Source organism: Mustela nivalis, assembly GCF_964662115.1.
Source record: "Mustela nivalis genome assembly, chromosome: 15".
Lineage (NCBI taxonomy): Eukaryota > Metazoa > Chordata > Mammalia > Carnivora > Mustelidae > Mustela > Mustela nivalis.
In genome coordinates, this window is record NC_139034.1 from 54789581 (window position 1) to 54797785 (window position 8205).

Below are 8205 nucleotides of genomic sequence, written 5' to 3' on the forward strand. Positions count from 1 at the left end.
TATTGAGTTCCTGATATGTGCAAATGCAAACATTAGGTTTAACAAATCAGATAAAGGTTAAAATACAATTGAGTTGTATATTACAATCCAATGCCTCCATGCTTCTCTGTAGACTGTCTGCCAACCACACAATACTACTGCTGTGACGTTGTGGGCTTCTACTATGAGTTTAGCCTGTTTGGGTCATTTTGTAAGTTATTGTGATTTGACTGCTCTCAAGAGTTTTTGAAGCATATTTTCTCCTGCTGTTGAAAGGATCTTCTTCTTCTTTTTTTTTTTTTTCCTTACTATTTGATTGCCATGGTAGAAGTGTGGTATTTGGAAGAGTCAGGGTTTTACTCTTATTTCATTTTGTTTTAGTTAGTGAAAATGAAGCCACAATTTCAACATAACGTTGGGCATTAGTCTTTTTCTTAAAAAGCTGTGGATTGCCATTAACTGACAAAATATCCTGCTGCCAAGATCCTGCAAGTATTGTATTTGTTGTCTGATGCCAAACATCCTCTTTAAATGCTAATGAACGAAGGATGGCACACATTCTGTTCTTGATAGATTATGCCGATACCTTCTGTGGTCAACAGAAGGGGAATTCCCGGCCCATATGATTTCCATTCTGGCACACTCATCTCCTTAGTACTTACAAGCCAGTTAGCATTTAGATGTATTACTCAATCTTATTCTTGCAATGAACAGAGCAGCCACAGCTCAGCTGCATCCACTGAGCCTGAAGAAGCAATGCTTTGAAGCAACTTTCCTTTATATATTTGTTTTTCCCAATCAGGTAAGTAGAGCAAACATTCAGTATCACCTTGAAACTTCCTTTGGCTAAACCAAGGTCGTCAAATTACAAAAAGCCTTGAACAGAATACCAGCTAGTGTGGTCTTTCCTCCACAGGCATGTTGGCGCCGTCAGAGAACATCAAGGTAATGTGGTGACGTGATCTGGTAAAAGATTTTGGGGAAGGGATTGAGTGTGATGCAAACACAATCTGTGGGCTTTTGCAATATTTCTAGGCTGTTCTGAGAGAGTACGAGCTGATTCATTAATTAGGAAAGGACCTGGGGAAGATACTCTGAGGCAGAGAGGTCCGTAGGCTTCAGGACCTGGCTATTCTGAGTTGAAATCAGGGCTTCACCCCATATTACTATGTTGATATTATAATTACATTTCTTTAAATCTCTGTTTTATCAGATTTATCACTTGAAAATAGTTGTTCTATTAGGACATAAGATAAAAAATAGTTATAAAGCTTACGTGAGATAATGGACTAACACTTTTTACATAGTACCTAGCATGTGGTGTGTTCAAAATCTGTTTCGCTCTTGCTGTGTAGCAAATGACTACAAATTTAGCAGTTCACGACACACATTTTTTTTTTTTTCTCACAGTTTTTCTTAGCATTGGATTCACCCTCTCATGCTTCTCCACAAAATACCGGGATTGCCGATGTTCGGTTCATGACTCTCCACCTTTTCTGTAAAGGGTACAGACTCTTCCCTACCATCTCCAGAAGAAACATGTTTGGAAAGGACTCCAACTGGTTTGTAGTAGATCACATGATTACTCAGAAACCAGTAACTCTGATCAGGTTGATCAAGTATCAGCATTCACTTAGCCAAGGTCACAGGCTCACCCTTGAGTTTGGGTAGAAGTTTATCAATTCCTAGAAAATAGATTGAGCTAGAAACAGAGCTGGGAAGGTGGAAGCCTGGAGAATGACTTTTTCCCAATAAAATATTATGAATATTTTCAACCACAGAGTTAAAAGAATTATACAGTAAGCACTCCTATATCCATCTCCTAATTTCTATAATTGTCAATCAGTTCATTTTATTGTTGATCCATTTCAAATATGTTACAACATCAGTATACATAACCCTAAACACTCCAGCATGGCTAGCACTAGAGTTTGGTAGATTGAGTTTGAAGTTAAAGGTCAAAGCATAAGCAGTCCATTGGATAAGCCTAGAAGATAAGCTTTACCAGATAATTATTTCTCACTGACTTAGCTACAATTTTTCTAATCTCAACAGTAAAAGATAATGGCTGTTTCAGCATTTTAAATGGAGAATTTGTTCAAACACAGAACAAGGAATATTAGGAATGATATTAGGAGTATAAGAAATAAAGAGAAAAAGGATGTTAGGAATAAAAAGAAAAGTAGTGTAGTAAGCCCAGTCATCCACTTATTTGTCTAAGTTAGAACACTTAGCATCTTACACTTCTTCCTAAACCCCATTATCTAATTTTGGGCTGGTTAGCCAGCTTCATTCAGTTCTCCATATACCTCCCACCCCTACCTTCTGGCTTTTCCATTTCTGCTGCTTTCTAACTCTCCCACTTTGCCCTCATAATAACCTCACAAATTATCTCTCTGACTTAGGTAAATCCCTTCAATCAACTCTTTGTAATGCCACTAGAGTGATCTTTCTAAACACACATCTGGCTTTGTCACTCCTTAAAACTTGTTACCCTTTTGTCTTCAGGAGAAGGTCCAACATGCAGATAGAGTGGACAAAACCAAGTGAAGACCAGGTATTTTGTAAATGTTTTTATCAATATCCTGAACAACTTTAGAGACGATTTGTGCCATCCACAATCCAGCTGGTTGCTTCAAATATCTATTGATCTTAATTCTCTCTCTCTCTCTCTCTCTTTTTTTTTCAAATTTATTTATTTGATAGGCAGAGAGGGCAGTGGGAAGCAGGCTCCCTGCTGAGCAGAGAGACTGATGTGGGGCTCAATCCCAGGACCCTGAGATCATGACCTGAGCCAAAGGCAGAGGCCTAATCCACCGAGGCACCCAGGGACTCCAATCTTAATTGTTTTTAAGAAATGCATACCCTGAGTTGGCCATGAGGTACTCTGCGTTCAGCTGGTATTACTACACATCTTGGATTGTTACTGTTATTGTTATGGAATGATAATCTTCTATGAGCAAGAAATTACAGAACTTGTTAAGACCCACACTAGGACTGAAGAGTCTTTATGGCTCTGTACTATTTAAATCCCAAACTGATGAAAATATCGGTTGATCGTAAATGATCACAGGAAATATATTCTTTTTTTTTTTTTTTTAAAGATTTTAGTTATCTATCTGACAAAGACCACGAGTAGGCAAAGAGGCAGGCAGAGAGAGAGAGGGGAAAGCAGGTTTCCCACTTGAGCAGAGAGCCCAATGTGGGGCTCGATTCCAGGGCCCTGGGATCAAGACCGGAGCCAAAGGCAGAGACTTTAACCCACTGAGCCACCCAGGTGCCCCAATATATTCTTATTGAAATTCTATGCCCCCCCATATACTATAAATAGACCTTATTAAAAATACTATACATAAGAAGGAGTACTTTTAAATTTTTATTAGATTTAATTCTGTATTTATACACTAGAATGCCTTAATTAGAGACAGTGTGCATTAAATTGTCACTATTAAATAAGGTTACATTTTATTTAAGGACAAGTAAATGGATTAACTTCTAATCATGTATTAGGCCTGTTCTGCAAATTTAAAACATAGATTCTGAATTTTGTGTATACTATGAGAACCTGAATTAGCGCAGGCTAAATGGTACATTGTTTTTGTTTTTATGAGCGAAATGTGTCCATTTTTGGATGTTTTTAGTTTTCATGAGGTTTGTGTTAATAGACTCAATTTTAACACAATTAACCAAATCTACTTCTACTCAAGATTATTTATAATATATCGTGTACAATTCTTAGAGCATTACAGTAGAAATTTGGGTCATTTGTAATGTCATTTAGATATTGGAAGTAAATTATTTATATGTAATAGAAAAATGTTTATATTCTTCCAAAGAATCTGTTATTATAAGAGCTTTTCCATGACTCTAATTATCTATCTTCCTTAATACACTTTACAATGAAATCCAATTTTCATAATTTCAACAGAAAAAAACACAGCACTTTATTAGTGAAATTGAAATGCATTGTATGTTCACCAATGAGAGGAAAAAACTTATAAAAATGCATGCATAATTTAAAAAAAATCAATTGGTATGGATTTCTCTGGCAATCAAAGGTGTAGTATGAATACTTTATTGTCTAAACTTGAAGGCGTTGCAACCACTGTTGCCAAGGACGCACCAAGTTGTCATGGAAACAACATGGGTTTTAACTCAGAAAAACCATGACCTTGCAACTATAGAATTCATAAATTTGGGCAAGTTTTTTACTCCTCTGAATCTGTTTCTATATTAAAAATTGAGCCAATCATACCTACTAGCTAGGGCTATTAAAAAGATTAAAATTCTGGTGTATCTAAAATGTCTCACATATTCATGGGCAAATAAAAGTTCCACCAAAAATACTAGTTGCTTTCCTTTCCTTTCCTGCTAAGAAATAAAAGGCAGAAATTATTTCTCTTCTGAGAGAACTAATGATTAGTTAGATAATAAGATAAGACAAAATATAAATAGATTTAGAATTTGTCACATATAAAAATCAATCATGGACCCTAGAATGTTGCTTAACACCAACAAATATGACGATGTAGAGAAGTTGGAAGGACAGATACATGGGTCCCAGACCTACATCTCTACTAGTGAGACTGCTTAACTTTGAAAGATGGTGCCTTTCACAGGTTTTCAGTGTTTTCAACTATAATGTGTTAAAATGAAGGTGTTGAGAATAGATTCCTCTTTCTACAGTAAACTTAACACTTTCTTTTTCTTTCCTTTTCTTTTTGTCAGAAGGAAGTTCTAGATGATCAGAATAATGGGAAAAGTAGGATTTTCTTTTTCTTTCTTTCTTTCTTTAAAGATTTTATTTATTTATTTGACAGACAGTGAGCACAAGTAGGCAGAGAGGCAGGCAGAGAGAAAAAGAGGGGGAAGCAGGCTCCCTTTTGAGCAGAGAGCCTGATGCAGGGCTCAGTCCCAGGACCCTGAGATCAGGACCTGAGCCAAACACAGAGAATTAACCCACTGAGCCACCCAGGCACCCCAGGATTTTCTTTCTTAAAGATTGATAGCTTATTTTCCTTTTTGTGCATCCTCTTTCAGTGGACATCTTATTCCAATATAAATAAAAAGATAAACAATTTTCTTCCTCTCTTCACTTTAGTTGACTTTCACAAAAATCACGGCGAAGCTTATATTTTTAAGACAAGAATGCACATTCTATATATTCCTTTAATTAATTTCTCTTCCCGGTGCTGTTCCCCACAGCTGGCTTGTTAACTGTGAGTCAACTATAAAATTTTAAGGCATTCCTCCGTAGGCTCCTATATGTATATTGAATGGGTCAAAGTATTGGACGGTAATAAGTGCATTTATAAGCATTATTTCTATAGTGAAAAAAAGGTTAATTTGAAAGTCATTCCTCCATTCAAGAAGAACAATTTTCTCTAGTCTTCTGACTATTTATAGAAAGACCTTTACATGTGCAAACTAATTAATAAATGGGATCAATTTCAAGGTATTTTTTCTGGTTCATCACCACTTAATCATTCAATTTAAAAAACATTTTAAAGGCCAAGTCTAAAATAGATTTGCACCCACGCCCCCAGTGTGAATTTTTCATTCTTTACAACATGCAGTAGGTACTGTATAATGACCTTTTCTCTGTTTGGAACAGGGATTAGAATAATACATTTGACCCTTTACAGTCACCTGGGAGAGATGTTAGTCTCCATGTTCAATAAACTGAAATATGTCTCAAGTGTCCCAAGGTTAAGGCCATGACTTTAAACTATTTAACACAGAGTATCATACTGATTCACTTAGACTCTCAGGCTTTTAAAAAAATGATTGGACTGAATTTTACGTACTTTATCAGAACAATTTTTTCTCTTCATACAATTAAAGCAAATATTTTACATTGCAAATAAAGCAAGTTAACCTAGATGCATTGTGCATTATAATAAAATTTATAGCTGCATAAATAGCAGTGTAAACTTACAGAAAGACTAGTAATTATAGTGCCATTGATGGTCTTTGTTGCTTTAATTCTGAGGCAGCCAGAATGATTAAACTGAATCTTAATCGACTTCTCCATTAAAAATGCTGGCAGAGGAGCTCCTTTAACCTTTCCCATTGATTGAACACAACAATCACCATTCAATTATAATGCAAAAGGACATTTGTTATAATGTAGAAAAGATGCATGAGCCATTTCCTTTTACTCAAGACAATCAATGAGATGACTCCTACTTCTGCAAAGGTGAGAATGCTCTACCTGGGAGTCTGATAAAGTCAAAACCAAACAGAAACCTCCCCACCACACAGAAGAGCGTACTGGTACAGATGAAACTAATCTGGACCAGATTCATTAAGAAGAAATGTATTTTCTATTGCTATTTACAATGGCCACATCTATCCTTGATGTATTGTTTTTCTTCCTAGGTTTTCAAAGTACTTAAATTACTGTGATCAAAGGTTTAATGGTGAATTAATGAGGGTGGTTACTGGGTCTTTTATATGTGTTCTCAGTGCATGCTTAACAATACAAATCAAGGCAATACTGGTAATTGGAATAACAGAATTTTAGACTACCAAGGAGCCTTCGAGATTAACTGATTTACTTAAGGTCAGACAGCTAATTGTCACAAACGTTGCACTAGGATTCAGGTCAATCAGTTGCCCATGCGACACTTGTTGCATATGTCACTTCTGAAGTATAGTTCATTTTCAGTTATGTTTTTTAACGTGATTTTATGATTCTACAGAAAATTCAGGTAATGTACTTACATCCTGTAACCTACAACATTTGACTAACTCTGCAAGTATGACAGTGTAGCTCCGTATACATAGTGGTGGCAGATTAAACATGGCTGTAGGTTCTTGGCTGTTCCTTCCATTGTGAGATGGAATATAATTTGATGAGGGAGCAGGAGGCTGGCTGAAGACAAAGCAAAAGCTGGTACCTTGCACCCCCTCTCCATCCCCTCCCCCTCAGTAATATGTGTAGCATTCCTCAGGCACCCCTGACCTTATCAATAGCACAAATTTCCAGAGGCAAATAACAGAGTTCCTCAAACCCTAATGTCACCTTCCCCACCATAAACAAAACTAAAGGAGGCTGAATTAGAAGGGAATGTAAATATAGTTAAATCTCTTCTGAACCTAAATCTCACTAACAAAGACGCTTGATAGCAGGATTGAGACATCCCACCAAAAATCTCCCAACTATCTTGATGTTAATGGCTGGCCTAAAGAAAACATTGATCAAGCCTCAAGAGCAAGGCCTCAGGCAGGCCTAGGATATCCGGGAACCTGTAGGTCCTCTTTAGCATATGAGAGCTCCGTTGAAACCAAACTTCCCCTCACCTTCCCCCAACCGCAGGGTACATAACCTGCCATCCCTCACAGTCTTGAGCAGCAGTTCTTCCTGCTCATGGGTCCTGTCCCCGTACTTTAATAAACCACCATTATGCACCAAAGATGTCTCAAGAATTCTTTCTTGGTCATCGGCTCTGGACCTCCGCCCACCAAACCTCACCTAGCTTCTAGAACTTCATCATAATTCCTCTCCCCTTGACTCTGGACTAACTTTGTGTGTGGACCAATAAAATGTGGTAGAAGTGACATTCTGGAAATTCAGATCCTAGGTCTGAGGAAGTATTACAATTTTTGTCTGTGCTTCTTGGAACACTTGCTCTGGGAAAGCTAATTGCCATGTAAGACATATGCCCACCCAGAGACCCCTATGTTATAAGGAGGCTGAAGCTACTATATGGAGACACTGTAGAAAGAGAAAAACCCAAACATCTCCACTGACCCAGGCATCCCACACCAGGAAACAGATGTAAGTAAAGAAGGCATCTTGGACATTCCAGGGCCAGTGGGCAGGATCTGGAGAACTAAGGAAATCTGTCGACATTTAGAATCAAGGCCTTAGACATAGGCTTTGCCCCAATTCTGACAACTGGCCAGAATGGGCTCAATGTTCCTCAGCTTGACTGAACTCAGATAGGTTTCTTCCTGAATATACTCATGCCCTTGACCTTCCTTTCCTTAGAGCAATGACTTCAGAAAACTTGCAGTCGTAAATTCATTGTCTGCCCCTTGAGATGTAAATCTCCCAGCCTCTTGCAGTGTAGAACCATCCAGGAATGTCTTTCTCAAGGACCAGGGAACCATCCTTTTAAAATGGACACACCAAGAATGATCGAGCCCCTATCTTCCAGTCTCTTTGGGGAGGGTAATTGCCTAACATAGCAAATACAAACGACCTTATCACATTGACCA

The 8205-nt window shown here is 37.6% G+C and overlaps 1 long non-coding RNA gene across 1 annotated transcript; it reads right to left on the reverse strand.

The window, feature by feature from the left end:
* Positions 1-879: 879 nt before the first annotated feature.
* LOC309849080 lies at positions 880-7398 on the reverse strand. The gene is made up of 3 exons (XR_014303477.1): positions 7311-7398; positions 6706-6856; positions 880-942 (listed from the first exon to the last, which is right to left on the reverse strand). It is a non-coding gene; the product is annotated as an uncharacterized lncRNA (long non-coding RNA).
* Positions 7399-8205: the final 807 nt, after the last annotated feature.